Source organism: Gekko japonicus, unplaced genomic scaffold, assembly GCF_001447785.1.
Source record: "Gekko japonicus isolate JY-2015 unplaced genomic scaffold, Gekko_japonicus_V1.1 scaffold601, whole genome shotgun sequence".
NCBI classification, from domain to species: Eukaryota; Metazoa; Chordata; class Lepidosauria; order Squamata; family Gekkonidae; genus Gekko; species Gekko japonicus.
In genome coordinates, this window is record NW_015169793.1 from 1,054,688 (window position 1) to 1,076,944 (window position 22,257).

Here is a 22,257-nt window from a genome sequence, read left to right on the forward strand (position 1 = left end):
CATTAGGCCAAAGACCAATATCAATATGTTACACTCACTGTGCTTTTCAGGCTTATTGAGAGTCAAATGCACTTAAATCAATGAGACTCATTTCCAAGTAAATATGTTTAGTACTGATGACTAATGCTCATAAAGTTCATTTTAATACACATTTGACAGCCATATAATAATTTTAACTATAATTCTAGTGCCGTTTTTAAATGCCAGTGCTTTTCACAATAATCAACACAATCTAGCCGATTTCTCTCGTTTAAAACGAGTACAAGCCTTTTTTCTCTCTGCGCAGCTAATAGAGAGTGTGTGGTAACTGAGGAATGTGTCACAGTAATGCAGAGAGCTGTAATGATGTCAACTTGTTATTTACTTTCCAAATCTGAATGACTGAGCAAGGCGAAAGGAGAATCAATCAGCCACAATGTGACCCTGCAGGCGGAAAAAACACAGCTCTCTCACCAGTAAGAGGTTGGGGGATGGGAGGCACATGTAACCAGGGCAATGTTGCATCATTTACTTGCATTGCTTGTTGTATTGCTCCCTGCTTTTCTCGATAGAATGTTATAGCTCAGTGTGAAGCTGGACAAATCTAAAGGAAAATAAGGAGGAGGGCTCATTCAAGACAAAAGAACGTCAACATCTGTTTTGAGTGCTGAATGGCAACTCATATGTAATAAAAGCTATTCTGCTGAATCACAATTATGGAGACAGTGTAAGTCTATATTTTAATGTGCTATAATTATTGCATAGAAGCATTGGTTTTAAATCACTCATGAAATATATAGGGTATATAAATATTATGGGTTGTGTCCTGTTTTTAAAAGGTGAACTCCCACTTATATAATTTTTCTTTCAAAAGCAGGCATTGTGTTATTACCATTATTAGGTTATGTTTCAAATGACACATAATTGGTTTAGGACTTTCTTTGCTCACCAGAGGCGAGATAACTTTTTAAAAATTTTTAAAAAAGGGGGGGGGGGGGGAATAAACATAGAAGATGGATATGATGAATTGTCTAGTTGTTTAAACAGTAGTTACAGTGTTTATTATATGTGTATGCCATATATAATACACATGACAGTATATGGAAATTTATTTCTGCTCATCTGCTAAAAAACTGATAATCAGTTCCATGTTTATTAATCTTTTTACCGCCCCCGCCCTGTCCTGTCTTCTAGAAACAGGTTTTAATAACAGACATATACAAATAATCATGGCAACTGTGGCAATTTAAAAAAAAAAAGGTTTTACTCCCTTTTGATCCCCTTTGGCTTAACTGGCCAAGGTTAAAATTTCATTTATATGCAGAAGAGTAGGGGGAGGCGGATGTTTTGTTTTAGTGGAAGAAAACATTTCAATAATCCACAAAAGTGACTGAGGAGTTACTTCAGGACACACCACTTGGGAAGGGGGGGGATTAATCTGATATGGAAGTTGGGCATTTGTGTTTCGGCAGATGAAATACTACAAAGCATATGTCCACAGAGGGAATTCTGTGTGATTTCTGCTTTCTTCCATTACTGAAGATCAATGTGGCTGATCCCCCTCCCCCCCCCGTCCCCCCCAGATCACTGACTGTCTCTATGGATCTATCTGTATGTGTGTTTATGTGCTTCTCTCGCTCTTTCTCTGGGTTGCTGCTGTTGCAGTCTCTGGAGGAAGACTGTCCTTTACACACACACACCCCAAGCACATTAACTAATGAAGTAGTGAGCAGCAGCAGCACCTCCTGACCGCCATTCCGCACCCAAAAAAAAAAAAAAAAACTTTCCATTTTCCTCTTCCCACTCTCTGGGACTTCCTTTTGATCCCCTCCACCCCCACCTCGTGTGTGTGTGTATGTCTGTGCAGAGGAAGAGGGGGAGCAAAGAGTGTGTGAGGGCTGCTGGAGATTTACAATCTGCCTTCACGCTTTTGGGACCTAGGAAAAGAAGAGTTCCAACCATGGACTGCAACTGAAAAGAAGTCTGTCTTATGTGTGTGTGTTTTTGCAGAAGTTGAGGCTTTTTCCTCTGTTGCTTGCCGAAGTGTAAGCGGTGCCTTTATCTCACGTTGAGGGAGGTGAGTTCGGAAAGGCTCTTTTCTTCAGCAGTGTGGGACCTTTTTGTGTCTGTCTGTGAAATTTGACAAATGCAGTTTCGAGTCTGAAACGGCGTTGGTTTGCCATACTTCCCCCCCCCTCCCTCTCAGTGTAATGACTTCCAACTTCCTCGTGCTTCCCTTCCAGTATTGCTGGGCTTGTTGCTATTAATATATAAACAGCTATATCGGTGCCTCATATTCGGGTGGCTTTAAGGATGGGCTGCCCTTACGATTTCCACCCCCACTGCCCCCTGTTTCTCTGCGTGTTTCTTCAAAGTGGGACTTGGGTTTATTTTTGTTGTGCTTAAACGACAGAGTCCCTGGGATCGGCTGCAAAGTCGTTTTCTTTTTTGACAAAATGCCCGAAATGTTTGGTTATATACTAGCTTGCCGTGTACGATGCCCTACTGCTTCTTAAAAGGGGTGTTTTTAAAAAAATAAATGTGTAGAAGTGTTGGCTTGGAATGGGGGAGGGGAGGCGAGCCGCCTTGCTTTCTGATCGCTGGCATTTGTCATGTCGGGTGGGGGGGGGAAGGGAGCACGAGAAAGGGTGTTGCTGGTTATGAGGAACGAACTTGGACGCTTAGACTGTATTTTAAAGTCCAAACGAGGGGGGGGGAGGGGACGTGAGAGAGTCGCGCTGTGAAATGGTGTAGAGTTTGCATAACCCTCAAGGTGGGGGAGGGGGAATCCCATTCATGAACCAGGCTTGAATCAGCAAGCTCCGGGAGAGCTCGTGGCTGTGGCGAATCGTGAAATTTCGCTGCCACCAGGCCTCTTCTGCTCTCCCCCCCCCCCCCCCTTCTCGGAATTGTAGCAGAAAATCAGGGTGTCCCATCAATTAAACACGTGTTTTGCCAATGGGCAGCATGGCAACCTGTTGACGGCACGTTTGGAAGTCGGGAGTTTCCCCTTCCTCTTTGCCATACTAAACCACCACCACCCTCAAACGAGTGTTGCCCGTTGAGCTGATTTATCCCGTTTTATTCCCTCTTGTTCTTAAATCTGTGCTGTTGACCTACTATTTTGATTTGGGTGCGAAGACAAATTACTGTTTCAGACTTGGCTCCATTGCATACTGGATTCTTAAATGGCCAGTGCCCCTCCCCCACTTTCTGATAGTTTTCCTGGAGCTTTAGAACTGAAGCAGGTAGCTTACAAAGCCTCTTAAAGGTAGCTTAACATAACCACAGGAGCCCTTTACAATTGGTTTTAATTTATTGTATGCTTTTTTTCTGGTACATTAGCTGTACATGAAACTAAAAAGCTGTGTCCCAAAAAAAAGCTTATGCTGACAAAGTGGTAAATGTTTAAACATGAAATAGGTTTTCTTTAGTATAATTTTTAGTTAATGGGTTTCTTAATGTTCCTTGTGTTGTTCTGGTTGTAAAATCAGGAAGTCTTCAAGAACGGTTTCTGTGCCAGATTCCAGATTTTATGATGGATCTTCATGCCTTGACCCATTGTTGAGTTAATTGTAAACTAAGTTTTCTCAAACAGTAGAAGCAAGGTTAAAGTCCTTATGCTTTACTGCACATGATGGATATGTCTTTTTGTCTTATGCCTAAATGTACATTTTTCCAGTTAGGCTATCACATTTTTTCATCATGGATATAATCTACCTTTGGAACAAAGTTTGAGTCCAGTGGCACCTTTAAGGCCATCGAAGTTTAATTCTGGGTATAATTAATTGTGGGCATAAGCTTTCGTGTACACGAAACCTTATACCAAGAATTAAAGTTCAATGGTCTTAAAAGGTTCTACTGGACTTAGACTTTGTTCTGTTGCTTCAGACCAACATGGCTACCTACCTGAATCTACCTTTGTATGATACCAAAAATCCTGCATCCCATGACAGAAGATTCACTTATGCAGTCCAGGAATACCAGTGGTGGTTATTCCAAAACAGCAAGTTTACCGCAGGTTTGTTTACATGTTGGGTGAATCCCAGTGGCCTTCCAGCTGTAGCATTTTGCAGGTTTCTTTGGGTCACTGCTAGTGCTTGGTATGAATGGCTTGATCAGACTCCACCCATCTGAAACTGCCATGGTAATATTTACATAGTCTCATATCCTGATGTGACCATTCTCTAGTTCATTTAACCTTGAAGTTATATGAGTGTTTGATGCTGGTCTATGGCTGAAAGGACCTTGTGTAGCAAATAATAAATTTTGAGCTTTTTAAAATAATCATTGTGGAATATGTAAACATTACCATGTTTTAATAAAGAGTATTTGAACTAAATAGTAGCATACATAAAGTAACATATTTTAACTCATTTCTACATTGAACATATATCTGGATCATGTAAATAAATATATTGCAAAGTAAGCTAAGGTGCTGTTATTACACGATCAGTAAAGAGGTCCATGATAGTGCGTGTGTTAAATAATTTCCTGTCCAAATTGTCTGTCTTGGCTGTGTACAATATTGTTGAATTGTAAGACATTTATTTGGTGTGTTTTTGCCCTCTTTTCTTTGAAACCAGACCCAAGGCAGTTAATTTGAATAGATTAACTCTAATGTATCTCAGTTGTCCCTTAAAAAGTGAAAATTATAAAATGAGAAGATTGTTTTCATTTTGCCTTGAAACTTGTAAGCTATTTGATTACCTTGAGAATGTTAATTAAAGGGAGAGAAACACAGTTTTTAAAGCTAAAAGTTAAAAATTCATTTTCTAGACTATGCAGTGGCAGCTGTACCAAGCCCCTTACATTCTCCATAGAGTCAAGTTACAGGCCTATTTCTATGACTGGTGATAGTGATATACTTCTTTCTCTGTGTCTCTATGGTAAACACTCTGTAAATATGACACTGGCAGTTAACAGTGGTAGTGAAATCAGTTTAATACTGAAAGGGCAATGAGTATAACTCCTTGGTGCCTTCAGGACAAAATTTATCTGGATCTAGTTACTCACTGGGCCATGGTGGCTTAGAGGTTAAGACGCTGAGCTGCAGACTGGAAGGTCTGTAGGTCAACAGTTCGAGACCCTGGTGCTGCATGATGGAGTGAGCTCCCGTCTCTGGCCCCAGTTCCTGCCAACCTAGCAGTTCGAAAGCAAGAAATTGCAAGTAGATAAATAGGTTCTGCTTCAGTGGGAAGGTAACGGCGTTCTGTGTGCCTCGGCGTTTAGTCATGCCAGCCACATGACCACAGAAACGTCTTCGGACAGTGCTGGCTCTTTGGCTTGGAAACAGAGATGAGCATTGCCCCCTAGAGCCGGATTCGACTAGCTTTCGAGCAAGGGAAACCTTAGTTACTCCCTGCTTTAATTTCTAAGCCAGTGTGGTATAATGGTTAACAGTGGCAGACTGTAATCTGGAGAACTGGGTTTGATTCTCTACTCCTCCGCATGAAGCCAGCTGGGTGACCTTGGGTCAGTCACAGTTCTCTCAGAGCCACTTTGAGACTCCTTCGGGTAGAGAAAAGCAGGGTATAAAACCAGCTTTTCCTCCTCCTCCGCCTGCTGAATTTATTTATTGATTTTTTAACTTTATAGCCCACTCAAGGGGGATTACTGACACTCAAGGGGGATTACAAAATATTAACATGCAATCTGACAGCATTCAGTAAACAATGCAGTAGGACTAGGATTACAAAATTAGCAAGCAATGCGACAAAAAGCAGTATAAGTACCAATAAGAATTTTTATATCTTGACGAACATTTATTACTTGTGATTTGTGTGTATGTGTGGGAAGAACAAAGGTTGATTTATGCCCTAATGTGTGAAACTCTGGTTCTCCCATCGTTTTCTTTTGTATTCTCCTTATAAGTGTGTTTTATCTGGTATCAAGGTTGAAAGAAGGCCTAAAGGTTGTAAAGTCAGGCCCGTTTCCTGAGAGCTACTGTTTGCTTGTACAAGGGCAACTTGAATTTCTGTCTCAAAGGCTTAGATAGGTCAATGTTTCCAGGACTAATCACGTTCCCATATTTTTTAAAAACAACAAACCTTTGAAAGAAATTAGCCACTTTATAACAATTAATGCAGATTTACAACAATAATGAATTATTCAAACTGAGTAAATTTGTGGTACCTTATTTCCCTTAATGTTGTAAGAACACAGAGGTGTTGGTAGGATTCAGCTGCCATCATCTGTATCTCTATAATCTAATATCACGTATAGTGCAAAAGTTACACCCTTCTAAATCCATTGAAGTCAGTGGGTTTAGGACGCTGCAACTTAGGTTAGAACTGCACTGTTAGAGCAATGTGCTTCAAGGAGGGCTCCCTTTGTTAGAAATTCAGTTCATGGAATGCGCTGCATAGTCCCTCTCCATTCTGGATTTTATTTCATTTGTTGGGTAGCAGCTGCGCTTGCTTACAGTTCACTTCTGGGATAGTTCAAGGTTTTCTTTTAACCAACAAAGATCTTTACATTCTGTGTAAAATATATCTGAGGCAGATCTTTTGCTTACATGAGACTTATCCACTAGGCCCTACTTAGTTTTCCTTTAGTTCAAGATGCTGTATTTGTGACTGAAAGTGAAACCTTTTCAGTTTTGGCTCTGATTTAATTGGAGCAGCTTGTCCATGGGATCCTTCTTTTAGAAAAATCGTTAAATACAATTATTTTTAGATAGATGCAGCAGCCTTACGCATTAAGAACACTGATCCTTCTTTCCTCTGTATGGTCAACTTGGACTGGTTGTGTCTAGCATTTAGGCCAATAGGCTTTCCCCTAGCATGTGCTACTGAGATCTTTTAATTGGAGATATCAGAGACTGGACCAAAGATCTCCTTCATCATGTAAAGAATGTGCTCTACTATGGTCCAGGCCTGTAGCTATGGTGGGGCACCTTCGGGCCCTGTCCCTTTAATTTTCACCCATGTCCCACAGTTTGCAGGCAGAAACTCAAGCACCCTGAATTTTTTTTGTCCCTGCAAGCTATTCCAGTGCATTCTGAGCTTGAAGACTACATTTCCCACCAATCCGTGCTGCCTGTGCTTCTACACGGTAGGGGAGAGCAGTTATGTGAGGGAGAGCACGTACAGCAGCCGTGCTTCAGTATCCTTAAAGGGGCTGCGATGGCAGGGGAGCGTGCTTGGGGGAAAGCTATTAAAGGAAAATAGGACCATAACTGAAGAGGGTGGTGGAAGCATGGAAAGGGGTGGAGGGCGAGGGAAGAGGGAAATGGGGCACCTGGGATGGAATGGAAGGGGCTTGGATCAGGAAAGAGGTCCAAGAGGCATTGATAAGGATTGGTATGGGGAAGGAAACAGGTGGTTTGGTTGCTTGGAGGGCAGGGAGGATTCATAGGGCTTTGATTCATAAGCAATAGACTAGTGAATAAACCTTGGGAAGGGCTGGGAGGGGGGCAGGGGTACTGAGCTGGGTGGATATGAAGGGGGGGGACATGAAACATAAATTTAGATTTCTTCTAAATGCTGCACCAACATACAGCCTTGCATGCTTCAGCATACTTGCACATTATTTATGTATAACGTAGCTACTTCCAGCGTATTGATCACATACAGCATTGGTACTGGTACATATACCCATCGATATGACGTATTATTTTTACAAAGCCCTTCACTCCCTCATAATGGTTGCCCCACAAGAAAAAAATATGCCCAATAAAACAAAAAATCCTGGCTACGAGCCTCCCACGGCCTCTTCTTGCTGATACTAAATTCTTTAATGATGTAGTTTTCATCCCCCTCTTCTAATATTTGAGCATTTTTTTGTTGTTCAGTCACACAGTCGAGTCCGACTCTTCGTGACCCCATGGACCAGATCACGCCAGGCCCTCCGGTCTTCCGCCGTCCTCTGAAGTTTGCTCAACTTCATGTTCGTTGCATCTATGACACTGTCTAACCATCTCATCCTTTGCCGTCCCCGTCTTCTTTGACCTTCAATCTTTCCCAGCATCAGGGTCTTCTCCAGTGAGTGCTCCCTTCTCATTTGGTGGCCAAAGTATTTGAGCTTCAGTTTCATTATCTGGCCTTCCAGGGAACACTCAGGGTTGATTTCTTTTAGGATTGACTGATTTGTTCTTCTTGCAGTCCAAGGGACTCTCAAGAGTCTTCTCCAGCACCATAGTTCAAAAGAATCTATTCTTCGGCGCTCGGCCTTCCTTATAGTCCAACTCTCGCAGGCATACATGACTACTGGGAATACCATTGCTTTGACCATGCGGACTTTTGTTGGCAGGGCGATGTCTCTACTTTTTATCATGCTGTTTAGGTTCGCCATCGCTTTCGTCTCAAGGAGCAGGCGTCTTTTAATTTCATGGTTTTTGTCACAATCTGCGGTGATCTGGGATCCCAGGAACGTGAAGTCTGTCACTACTTCCACGACTTCCCCTTCTATTTGCCAAGGAGTGATGGATTAGTTTTAGGTTTTATGTTATATTGTATTGTTCTTCCTGGCTGCCCTATTTTGTTTGTTTAAAATTCAAATACTACCAAAAATAATCCTGGGTAGGAAAGTGATTTATTTATTAATGTTATTTATAGCCCACCTTTCTCACAGGGACTCAGGACAGATTATGCATAGTGAGCCAGTACAATCACAAAAATGCGACGTTCAGTAACCAATGCATTAGGATTTTAGAAGTTTTAGAAGTTTGGAACCACCAAAAAGTATAGCGTTAAGTATTCACATGGCACATGAAACGATTCAGAAATTACATAAATAGCATCCTTCTTACAATAAGCTAAACACAGCAGTATAGACCACAGTCCATAATAATTGTTCCAAGAAAGTTTGTAAAACCATTTTGTGCAGTGCGACCTTACTACCTGCACAGAAAAGTCCAGTTTTGCATAGTAGGTGGAAAGTCTGGAGAGTGGGACCTTTCCCACTCTTTGGACAGGCCTTTCCTCAAGGTAGGAGTCGTAATAGAGAAAGCACATGTATGGGCAGTTGTTGATTTTGCCCATTTGCAGGTTGGCACCTGCAGAAGCCCTTGCTGACTTGAGTGATGTTGTCCTGGTGGAGCACAGGGAGAGAGAGGGTCCTATGAAGAAGAGGAGCCAGAGCCATGAAGGGCTTTGTGTATGATAAATCAATATCTTAAACTGAGTCTGGTCACTGATGGGCAGCCAGTGGAGCATCTGCAGAATGGGAGTAATATGAATGCTCTGTCTAGTTCTCATTAGTAGCTGAGGCATGACATTATAGCCCAGTTGGAGTTCATTTCCAAGTTCATTTTGAGGGGAGACCAATGTACAATGAATTATAGTAGTCTAGTCAGGGTGTTACAGTGGCATGGATCCAGTTGGCCAGGTCAGCCCTATCAAGGTAAGGGGGCATCTTACAAGCTAGTGATGCTCTTCTGTTCTCAGTTACAAAGGGAGCCTTTTGCAGCAGAGAAGAAATGCAGGAAGCAGTTTTTAACCCTTTCCTTGCTTGCTGCTTCTCCCCTCCAATTCCACACCTTCCGCTGTTCCTGTTGAAGTTAAAAAAACCATATAGAGAAAGTATTTTTCAGTCTGGCAGTGCTGTGCTACATGCGCATCAGATATCTAACTGCAACATGGTCTGCATTAATATAAGTAGACAATAATTGCTATGTTGACTTCAACAGACACTTTTTGTTGGACCCATCCACGTGAAGCTGACCTACTCTTGTACTAGTAGATTCAGTCATCTACACTGTAACTAATATCCTTTTAGATCAGTATAGCAACGGCTGTCTAATGACGTAATTAAACAGGAAACAGAACACATGTTTTGCACAATAATCTCATGCCCACATCGTATTGCCTTGCTATTTCTGTGGGAGTGGTGGTAAAATCCACATTGGAATTCTGTTATTGCCAAGACTTCACTCCCTGGGAAAGAGATACTTTTTTCTGGCATTTTCCCATGCAATTTTTTTGGCTGTTCCAAGCTTTCATTACTATTTTAATGTAATTTCTGGTTATGGTCCAGGTTTATTTGAAGTGCGGGGGAGCAGAAGTAATTTTTTCCGTATTTTTTATCATAAGGCAAGATGGAAGTAATTTTGTAAACTATTTTTCAGCTGGTAAATTAAGCTTCCTTTTCTCCCTTGACTATTTTTAGTTAGAAGGAAATAACTGACCTCTTTACTGCAAGAACCCAAGTCCCCTGAGTCCAATTTATAGGTTTCTATCAAATGGCCTACTTGGACAACTTGGAAGTTAGCACAACAACAGTTGTGGAACTGGAGATCTCTGTAGTAAGAACAGGTGGCTCTGTCTGCAAATACAAGATATGGTATTTTAACTTCCTCAGAGGAATACGTACTAACGGTAAATATGAGCTTTGTATTTTTCCCCCCAGTGCCTGAGTCTGTTAAAAAGATGGCACTAGAAACCTAAGAGTTGCATTGTTATTGTTATTGTTGTTGTTGTTATTATTTCAGATTATATCAGGTTACCTTCCACACGTGTAAAGGTGAGAATGGTAATCATCGTGCATTTTTTATGCTATCCTTAATTTAGACCATCATAATTTCACTGTATTCCTTGGAACCCTATTTTAACCATGTTTACTCAGGATGAAGTTCCACAGATTTGTTTGTCTAGTTGCCAATGAGATAATTTTAGAATTACTGCACTATTACTTTTTAATCAGGCATCTCCAAGGTTCTTCACTTTTTGGAACACTTCACTTGTGTATTTACTCAGGATGAATAAAATATGGCAGTGATTAAGCGGGAGTATGCAGCCTTCCCTTGTACACAATTCATAGTGAACAGAAAGGGGATAGGTTATGCCAAGGGAATCTTAAGTACACTGTAGCATGGGCAGGAGGGAAGGGAAACATAAGAGCATAAGAGACGCCAATGTTGGATCAGGCCAAAGGCCCATCCAGTCCAACACTCTGTCACACAGTGGCCAAAAATACCAGGTCCCATCAGGAGGTCCACCAGTGGGGCCAGGACATTAGAAGCAGCATGGGACATGATTATTATTAAATAATATACTGTAGAATCTAGTAGCCCTGACCAGGATGGCCCAGGTTAGCCTGATCTCATCAGACCTCAGATGCTAAGCAGGGTTTGCCCTGGTTAATAGTTGGATGGGAGACCACCAACAAAATCCAGGGTCATTATGAAGAGGAAGATGATGGCAAACCACATCTATCACACTCTTGCCTTGACAACCCTAGAGAGTCACCATAAGTTGGCTGTGACTTGAGGGCACTTTACACGCACATACAAAATCTAGCCAAGATCACATAAGGTTGTTTTGGATATAATATAAACAGGTGCATAGCAAATAAAACAGAGCCTTTTCCTTGGAGAGGGACTGTGGCTCCATGATAAAGCCTCTGCTTGGCATTCAGAAGGTCCCAGGTTTAATCCCTGGCAGCTCCAGTTAAAGAGATCAGGCAGTAGGTGATGTGAAAGACCTCAGCCTGAGACTCTGGAGAGCCGTTGCCTGAGTAGACAGTGCTGACTTTGATGGACCAAGAGTCTGATTCAGTAGACGTGTGCCTGTGTATGTATCTCTCTTTGATGTCAGTGTCAGATGTAGTCTATACAGTCAAATGTTGTAAACTTGAAGATATTAGGGCAAAGACAAACACACCTGAACATTAACTGTTGGTATACCAGGCCAGTGTATGTGAAGGTGTCTGTGCCGCTGACAAGTAGAGCAGCACCAGGAGAAGGAGTGTAGTTTAGTGGTGGATGAGGTAAGACTCAGGAAGAGGCCTACACTAAAAGGTGACCAAGAGGCTAGGGCCTGGCACCCTTACTGGCAATAGTGTAGGAAAGGATCAGCTGGAATCAGCACCTGCCCAATCAGTAAAGTATTCTATACCTGCACAGTATTAGAACCTTCTGGTTGCTACTCAGCAGTGCCAACCTCTTAATTCCTATCACACCATTTCACTAGCTGTTTCATAAACTTTGTGTATATGATAATATCACAAGGGCTTGCATGTAGGCCACTGGCAGGGGGTGGAGGGGTAGGGTTGCCATCTCCAGGCTGGGAAATTTCTGGAGATTTGGGGGTGGAGCCTGGAGAGGACAGAGACCTCACTGGGTACAGTGTCATAGATTCCACCCTCCAAAGCATCCATTTTCTCCAGGGGAACTGATCTCTATTGTCTGGAGATGAGCTGTAATTCCAGGGGGTCCCCAGGTCTCACCTGGAGTCTGGCATCCCTACTTGTATGTGGTATGTGAAATACTATAATTGGCATGACACATGTATATGAATTTGGCACTGTGTGAGAGCATGGATGGTGAGAAGATGAACACGAAGGCATTCTCCCCATTCATTGGTATAATTTAAACATGTAACTACTTGAAGTACAAAATGAGGGGAGCTAAAATGTGTTGAAAACTGTGCCAAAGTGTATGTTGGGAATCATGCAGCCATGCCAATAGGATGGAAATGTTTACTACCCTTTTAAACTCATTGTGAGGTTCATTACCAGATGTCATTTTGTATCCAATAAACAACCTATATATGCATCCTTCCACTATTACCTAGAATATATGCCATTCAAAATATCTCCTTTTGAACAAATACATTGGGTTGTGGTTTTTTTTTTACCGTATAGTTTTCTTTGAGTATTTTATACATAAGTGACTACATAGAGTTTTATGAATATATGTTCTCATGCTTCCCAGGTTCTCCTTCACATGTCTCCTATCCTAATGTGTCCTCTTCTGATTCTTACTAAGGACTACAAGTCCTTTCTTTCTGCCTTCTCTGTTTGAAGCAAATCCGTTTTCCTCTGACATCTAGGTTTTCTTCTGTTTTACTAGAGCATTGAAGACTATGCCATACCTGCTCTGTAACACGACAAGTTTGCTGGCTATTAAACTGAATGAAATGCTGATAACGTATCTGTTTGTCAAAATACTGTTGAGTGCTGTAAATTTAAGCCAGTCCTTAAGACATTATACAGCCCTCCTCCATGACCTTTGACCAAGTGCACATTGGGCCACACTAACAGCAGTGTGCTCCTTATGGAAAGCTCTTCCACATAAAGGCCAAAGTGCACGCAGTTCACTAAAGTAGATCCCAGTCTGGGAGTCTGAGGTTCTCAATTGAATAGAGCTGAATTTATGCACAGACTCAGTAACCTACAGTTTAGGGCCTCAGATTATGAGAGCCTGCTATGTTAATGAAATATTATTCAGTATTACTAAATTACCTAAGTCCTCTTAAATGTGACATAGTTTAGAGCCTCAGTGTGTCATAATCTGGCCCTACCATTGAAGTCTCTGGTGCTACTGTTCTGTGTGAAAGCAGCCTGTGCTGTGAAGCCCAGGGAAGGAGTGGAGGGTTGGATCTTTCCGTGGGAAGTGAGCAAGGGTGTCCGAGGAAATTTCAAAGTGCATTACTTCGAGGCCATTATTTCAAGGCCAACTTTGGGCAGGGGTGGGGTGGGGGAGACCCTATAATACCAAATGGGAATTCTCTTCAGTATATATCCTTCTGTACTGGCCAACAATTGTGGTCATAATTTTACCACCAGCAGCTTTATTGCTACCTTACTGGGTTATTGACAGTGGATTCTTAAACAGTTATGCCCTTCTAAGCCCATTGACTTCAGTGGATTTAGAAGGGCATAAGTCTGTTTAGGATTTATTTATTTCTGGTAATTATGCTCTGCAGGGACCCGAAGCAGATCACACACACACAAAATTGTCCAAACCAATCAATCTCAACATGTACAATAATGCACAACACAAGCAAACATTATGGAATGCTCCTGTTTGATGATATTGCTTTACACAGACCCTTGGCTATGAGCCCTGGGCTCCTCCAGGTGATTAATACCTTTTTAAAATTCACCATGACTATTTTCCTGCAGTTCTGTAGCTGGATGTGATTTGATGTTGTAATCCTCTTTCTCTCAGAAATAAACCTCAACTGTTATGATTCTTGTACAGCACTACCCCCCAGTTGAAGGGGAGGGGTGGAGAAAGAAACTGAGGGTAAAAGAGAAGGAGGAAAGATTTCACTGTTGGTCATTTATTTTATCTTGGCCTTACTGCTAAGCGGTGGACATTAAAATTTGTAAAATTAAATTAATGTATGTAAATTAAAATTATTTTCCTATGTGAGACATGGCAATTATAGAAGATCACAGTTCTAACTGTGCTGGTTGCCAAAGAAATTAAAACAAAATCACATCAAGTGATTAGACAGCTGATTTTGACAAACAGACTCTTGTATTTTATTCCAGTCATTTAATGGGGATTTTAATTAACACTTGACATCTATTCAACAGAGAGAAGCATTTTAAGAGCAAGATTCTTTATAAAAACGAATATTTTATGTATATTTACCATATCCTGTTCTGCTAGTAAGGGTGTAGTGCTAGGGATGAAAAATATTAAAATGTTTAAATGATTCAACAATAAGGATTTGTGTGTGTGGGTGTGTATTAATGCTAATCTGTGCATTTATAACCTCATGGTTTGGCTCCCCTTGAAGCCAACCTAGAAAGTACAACCAGTTCAGAGCACTGTACCCTGACTATTGTCAGGGCCTATTCTAAGACAGCTACAATATCAGCCAGCTTGTTTCCAAGTTTAGTCCCAGGTGCTGGTTATAACTTTTAAAGTTCTTCATGGCCTAAGATCTACATATCTAAAGGAGCATCCCTCTTCATTTGGCCCTGTGCACTGACGCGGTCTTTTGGTTTCCTCACTTGTGGTTGACCACTTGGCATCTACTAGAGCAGGGGTGGTCAGACTTGCTTAACGTAAGAGCCACTTAGAATAAATGTCAGATGTTTGAGAGCCGCAAGACATGAACAATTATTACACGTTTTTCTGCTTTTTATTAACATTAAATGAGACTGCCAAAAATAATAACAAAAGTGGTAAAAGCAGATATTGATAATGATATTTATTTGTCCAATGATATCAGCTTGCTAATAATAATTAGCTTCCCCAGCTGCCCTGTGGGAGCCGCACAATATGTGTGAAAGAGCCACAATCAGCTCCCGAGCCACAGTTTGGCCTCCCCTGTATTAGATCCTATTCCTTATCTATGGTGGTGAGGAGGTGAGGGAAGGTGTTGTCTTTAGAAGCTTTCAAGAGGTGTTGTATGGCTGTTTTATTTGTGAGGGTGTTTAATGGGGTTTAAGCTGTAGGCATTTTCTTGGGGGGAGGGGTTTTAATGAGGATTTATGTTTTTTAATCTTGGAATTATAAGTGGCCTAGAGCTACAATGGAAAGGTGGGGTGTAACCAATGTTCCCTTTAAACTGTGGAGTCTTGTGAGCAAAAATTCTACTTTGTGAGCTACTGACATTAAAGTTGTGAGCAAGCATTTTGGCTGCTGCATACATTAGTTTGCTCTGGAGCCATCCTTCCTGAGCTAAGACAAAAATGTGTGAGCCGGAGGCTAAAAAACTGTGAGCTAGCTCACACTAACTCAACTTAGAGGGAACACTGGGTGTAACTATTTTTTATATTTACATTTAACTGTTTTTCAATGCTTGGAAAACTGGCGAAGGATTACCTGTGCATTCCAGGATTGTCTGTTCCTGTGTGTGTACCAATGCTTACTTTGCACAGGACTGATACCACAACACATGATATTTTTTTCTTAACAAAAAGTAGGAATAGAGTTGATAATACATAATTGTGTGTGTGGCCCAGCTACTTGTGGGCTTTTTAAGGCTTAAACATTTAAATTATTGTTGATTGTTGGAATGGTTGCTTCATTAAGAAAATGTACATCCTTGTTGTCTACATATTATCTGAGCACAACCTGTAAAATAGGAAACAAGGGCAGAAAATAGCACAAGATTCCTGTCTTGTTCCAGACAAAAAGAATCCAATGTTTTCTTGTCTGAGGAGCAAATGAATGAAGCAAACTACAATGTACTCACTTTTCCAATGTGGCATTATCAGCAATTCACTAATCCTGTCCCCACAGCGCAGCACTTTGCAGAGTACTGCACTTCTGAATTCAGAACAAAAATCCACGCTTTTACAGTTCAGCATTTGGGAAATGAATAATTTTGTGCTTTGATGGCACTGATGAAAGGGGCCTATTGTGCTATCTTGATTAGCACATGTACAACTCTTACATAAGAGTTTTGCTTGGAAAAGGACTGTGATAAGTTTATGCTGATTGTAACACATTCCAGTAGCCTACAGCACATTGATTTGCAAAGTCCTGCCAAAAGCCATGAGCTTCACAATGAAATGTATGCAGATTTTGTTTTTGGGAGTGAAAATATGGGCCTCAATTTTTATAATAAAGATCTATTAATTTTATTTCTACTTTGCCAGTAGGTTTCTGCCTTAGCAGTTCTTTGGCTCTCCTCTCCTCTTATTTTCTATTTGTTTTCTGCTTGACATTTTTAGGGACTAGATGCATGTTTTCATTTCATGTTGTCTTGATCAGCAGCTGAACTGCAAGCATTAATCCACCTACCTCGCCCCCAGTGTCTCTGTAACCTAATTTCTATAAGTAGACTGTTAGGAAAAAAGGAGCCCATGTAGTATAAACTTACAAATGGATTATGTATGCAGACTCCACATAATTAAAACTGTGGTTGACGTCCTCATTAGAAAGGTCAAGTGTTGAGTCACTCTGTTGCATGATATTTTTCACTATGAGATTGTAAGTATTGCTTTCCAAGTTAGATCAGTAAATCATCTAGCTCGATGTTAATCTGCTGACATGGCCCAAAAGAAGAAAGATGCTGATCAATGCTTAATAGGGTTGCCAACTGAGTTTTGGGAAATTCCTGGACATTTTTGGGGTGGAGCTTGGAAATGGCAATATTTGGGGAGGGGTGGGACCTCAGCAGCATATAATGCCATAGAGTCCACCCTCCAAAACAGCCATTTTCTCTGGGGGAACTGGTACCTGTAGCCTGGAGATCAGTTGTAATTCTGGAAGATCTCTAAGACCCACCCCTAACATTTAACAATATAAAATGCATTTTTGTACTCCCAGCGATGCCTTTCTAGTAGTACATAACCTTTTAACCTGGAAGAGTGAACCTGCAAACTCAGAGCTTCATGAGAACTAGGAACAATGCTGCTGTTGGGAACCTATGCCTCTTGCTAGACTGCCTTTGCTCCTCTTCAGAGTTGGCCCGGCCAAACAAATATCTTGGTCTCAGCAATAGAGTCTAAGCTCTTGTGTCAGTGGCTGGTTTGGCTGAAGAGGAAGTTGAGCGCATAAGTATGTATGTGATGCAGTAGATTTATGGAATAAGAGCCCTCGTTTCACTGGAGTTTGCTTCTTGATTTTCCTTAGGTATAGTCAGGGCCAGCTCCAGGTTTTTTTGTACCCTAGGCAAGGCTACCTTCTGGCGCCCCCGCCCTGTGCGCCCACCAATTACAGGGTTGCCAACCTCCAGGCAGGGCTGGGGTCATCTTTGCAGGAGGAGTCCTGATATTATGGGCTTTCTCTTCTCTCTCTCTCTCCCCCCCCCCTCACCTGTCAGCAGTTCTCCCGTTTGGACAATGTCTTGGTCAGGGGGTGGCTGCGAGAAGAGCAGGAGGAGGTGGAGGGATAAGCCCGAAAGAAGCTCCCCCCCCTTCCCATCCCATCCACTTTGCAACAAGGAGGAAGCGCGTACCTGCCTGCCTGTAGCCCTCTGTCCATCTCCTGCTGGGGGGGGAGAAGGCAGGAGGGGAGGGGAGGAGACTCACACAAGGAGAAAGTCAGGGAGTTGCTGCATCTCCCGCTCAGACAGCACTGCCTCCGGCTCTTCTTCTTGAACCACTGGAGAGTTGGGGAGGGGAAGAGGTCAACTGATATCCCGCTCAGATCAAGGCACCGTGGCGCGGAAACACACGAGCGCTCATGAGAGCCTGGCCGGCTCCATTCCCCCCCTCTTCGAGGTGCTGTTTCTTCCTCTCCCTCCCTCGCACGCGCACCCGATGACCTCCCGCTCCCAAAGCCCCACACCCGCCCCCTCCGTTTGCCCCTACCTGCCGGAAATGCCGACTGCCCCCTGTGTAACCGGGCAGGCATCCTCCAGGCCAGACGTGGGAAGTCCAATGAGAGAGAGAGAGAGTTTTCCAGGAGCACCTCTAAAGAGGTCGTTGCTCTCTGAGACCAGGCAGAGAGGGGAGGGGAGATGGGCACATGCTCCCCGCCGGCGCCTTGGGCCTCCGTCCAAGTGCTGGTTGGGCTTTTGGCGGTGGCAGTTTGGCGCCCCTAAGGGCCGGCGCGCTCTAGGCCCTGGGTATAGTTTGGACAAACCCTGTACTAGGTATAGGGACAACACTTTGGAGTGGTGGCTTAATCTGTGTTTATGAGGAAAAACTTCATGGGTTTTTGTGTACATGCTTAGAAATTTCTTAATGGGGTGAAGCTAACTTTAGATGGATCACAGCTGCTCAATGGCAAATTAAAATGATAGATTAGCATAACATTATTTGTCACTTTTGCCTGTCCTTCAAGAAGCTTGGGTGCATGCAACTTTGTCTCCCAGACTTTAGTCTAATGCTCTCACCAATATTCTACATTGATTCTAGATGCCCCCATGTATAATATTTTTGCTACTATAAATGTTATGTTTAGAGAGAACTAAGTAGAGTCGTAGTAGATAACTCAATGAAAATGTTGAGACAGTGTGCAACTGCAATAAACAAGGCCAACACTATGCTGGGGATTATTAGGAAGGGAATTGAAAACAAATCAGCCAGTATCATAATGCCCCTGTATAAATCAATGGTACGACCTCATTTGGAGTACTGTGTACAGATCTGGTCACCACACCTCAAAAAGGATATTATAGCATTGGAAAAAGTGCAGAAAAGGGCAACTAGAATGATAAAAGGGTTGGAAAACTTTCCCTATGAAGAAAGGTTAAAACGCTTGGGGCTCGTTAGCTTGGAGAAATGACGGCTGAGGGGTGACATGATCGACGTTTATAAGATTATGCATGGGATAGAGCAGGCTGAGAAAGAAGTACTTTTCTCCCTTTCTCACAATACAAGAACTTGTGGGCACTCAATGAAATTGCTGAGCAGTTGGGTTAGAACAGATAAAAAGGAAGTACTTTTTCAACCAAAGAGTGATTAACACATGGAATTCACTGCCACACGAGGTGGTGGCAGCTACAAGCATGGACAGCTTCAAGAGGGAATTAGATAAGCATATGGAGCAGAAGTCCATCAGTGGCTATTAGCCACAAGGTATAGATAGGAACTCTCAGGCTGGGGCAAGTGATGCTCTGTATTCTTGGTGCTTGGGGGGGGGGGGCAACAGTGGGGGGGCTTCTAGTGTCCTGGCCCCAGTGGTGAACCTCCTGATGGCATCTGGTATTTTTGGTCACTGTGTGACAGAGTGTTGGACTAGATGGGCCATTAGCCTGATCCAACATTGGCTTCTCTTATGTTCTTATCGCGTTCATCCCTGAGGACAGTTTGGGTTGACCATTCCCTCTGAATTTTTAAATTATATATAATCCTGTGGGATCCTGAGAAGAAATATGGTCAGAATTTAACAAACTGGCTTGTTCAGTGTCTGAGAAACCAGGCAATGCAGTTAAACTGCTAGGGACCAGCTTCTTGTCCCAGACTTTTTCTGTGACATGCTCTTTAAAAACGATATAATCTATTTTTGCAGATCAAGAAAGGAGTACAATACCTGAAAGTAACCAGTTATACATAGACATAATCTCAGGAGGGCCTGCAAGCTAAAATGCATAAAGAAAGGTAGCTTGGATTTAAATCCTGAGTCTGATCCACAATCCACTTAATCCGTAGCTCTTGGAAGAAAGCTGGTTCATTAACCCAGTTTGTTGTCTGAGGTTGTGGACCAGGGTATTTAATAATAATAATTGTAACTTGTAAGTTTGTTACTTGTAAGTTTGTTAACCGAAATTACCTTTGTGGATGTGGGGGTATCTAGTGAGAAGACTTAGACATCTGAATAAGAAAGATATGTTCGAATCCTTGCTTTACCTGATGTTTGAATAATACTGTTGGTTAATATTATCTACTCTAGTGGTCTCCAGTCTGTAGGTCAATACTCTAAGGTGTGTTTTGGAATCTTCTATGCCTGGATCATGTCTATATAGAATCACCATTTTTTGCTGCTTTTTGGAATGACCTGCAGCTAATTATATTCATAGAGAGCAACGTTGTCATGCCTCCTGCCTCTCTTTGAATGCATGCTAAGAGGAGCAGCAAGCAGAGGTCATTCTGTACTGGTTTTACCACAGCCAGGTTCTGGGATCTGCTCCCTAAGGAGTCTCCTTTGTCTTCTCTCTTTTTCCAGCCAGGCTATCGAAGCTCTCCTTTCAGTGCTGAAGTTTCCCTTTCACAGGACAATGATATTCTGTGATATCATGTCATGTGGTTACAGATCATCAGGTCCTATACTTACTACCTGGGTGTTAAAGGTGGGTCCCAGGTTTGGAGAAGTTGAAGACAACTGGACTACTCTGACCAGCAGTTTTCTGGGGTCTCATTAAAAAGTCTTTCCAGCTTTGCTTCCTGAATTATTGGAGATAACAAGGATCGAGTCTGGGGTTTTCTGTAAACAACACAACACTACTACTGAACTTTGCCCCCCCGTGTATTAATTAAAGTAAAGCAGTTATAGACCTATACACACAAAAAGGCAATAAAAGATTTCCTAATAATTCTGTTCTGCTACAAAGTAAAATATTTTCGGTTATTTTTAAATAAAATTTGAATAGATCTGTATTGAAGATTGGGAAAATGCATCATATAATCTTTATAAGACAATTACTAGGGTGCTTGCTTTCACATCTTGGTAATTATAGAGGCATTTAAATTACTTTCCTATCTACCTTTCTTACAGGAGTACTAAGAGCATTAATTAATGTTTGGGAAGACTTTTGAAGATAAGTGATGATTAGTGTGCTGTTAATTTAGTAAGTGGTAAAAAATATGAATGAAAAATTGTACATGTAAACAGACCTCCAAGCCCTTACCCCATACTTGAGTTTAATTAGCACCATTAATTTTGCAACTGATTCTGTGTTTTGATGATGGGCCTGACTAAGATTCTGTTTGTTTCAAGGATATACTGGGATAGTACCATTTCAGAGGATACCCTGCCACATATTTTTTAGTCTTTAAGGTGCTGCTGGTCTCTTGCTCTTTCTATTGCTACAGACAGACTGACACGACTACCCATCTTCATCTATGACATTTTAATATAGTTTTCATTTTTCTGTATTTATTATTGTTACCTCCCTTGTGTCCTGACTCCTTGAGTAAGGCGGGTTTAGATACATAAATGTAGGGCATATCTAGTGGTTCTGAAATGTGGGACCCTAAAGCAGGTTGTGATTCTTTCATAAGTGAGTCAAGAGACTAGAAGGAAGAGTAGGAAGAGGTGAACTGGGAGACGGAACTCTGGAATATTGATAGTATATATGGGTTAACCTCTGCATAATGTGAAATTGCCATTACTGATGCTCAGTAATGCTGTATATTTATAAATACTCAAAACCACACATACAAACACGTTCAGTGAAGTACAAATATGAGATTTCTAAGTTTTGTGTTGGGGGGGGAAATAGTGTGGAGTTAATTTTGTATGTGGTCCAAAAAAATTCCTGTAGAAATGGGATTTATTTAAAATGCTTGAGAGCCATCATGCTAAAGGAATTGCAAACAGCAGCATATCTATGGGGATGTATGTTTTCAGTTAGTTCCCCAATGCTGTCTGACCCCATTCAAATCTGAATAAATGTTGATCAAGGATGCATGGTACAGTTTTGACATTCAGCAGGTTATGTAGTAGAGCCTCTACAATCTTAGAACTTCAGGACTTTTATCTTCATTCCCTCTCTACCAACTTATTTTGTGAGTGTGTTTGACAACATCCACATATGATATTATGTGTAAACTTGCATATAAGCCTCTGCACGTTAGGGTGAAGATTTAAAAACACACAAAACCAGGAACAGTTCTAGTTGAGGCTAGCATTGATAGGGCCAAATGGCATGATATAGTTTATAAGAAGTTGAGTACATGTTGAGTACATGTTCAGCTCCAAAATGGGGCAATTAACTCCCCATTGAGGGCCATTTCAGCTTGGAAAAACTGGGTTTGGAGAAGGTAGGAGCCCCTCCCCCACGATGTGGTCCTGACCCAAACTGGGCCTCCACATTTTTTTAATAAAGCCATTCCTTCCAGCTGCTGTGTAACTGTGGGAAAAATAAGTTAGATGATCCTGGCTGAGGGAACCTGGACCTGATTAGTTAAAATTCCTGTTGTATAGTTTAGGATTTGATCCTAAATAAGGGCTTGGCTTAGAGGGTTGCTGTATGTGTT

General features: G+C 41.8%; 1 long non-coding RNA gene across 1 annotated transcript in view; it reads left to right on the plus strand.

Moving 5' to 3' along the window:
• The first annotated feature begins 1,855 nt into the window (after window positions 1-1,855).
• Window positions 1,856-22,257, plus strand: part of LOC107115345 — a 184,435-nt gene continuing 164,033 nt past the window's right edge. The window contains exon 1 of the long non-coding RNA XR_001482671.1: window positions 1,856-2,056. This is a non-coding gene — a long non-coding RNA (uncharacterized LOC107115345). The remainder of the gene's footprint in view (window positions 2,057-22,257) is intronic.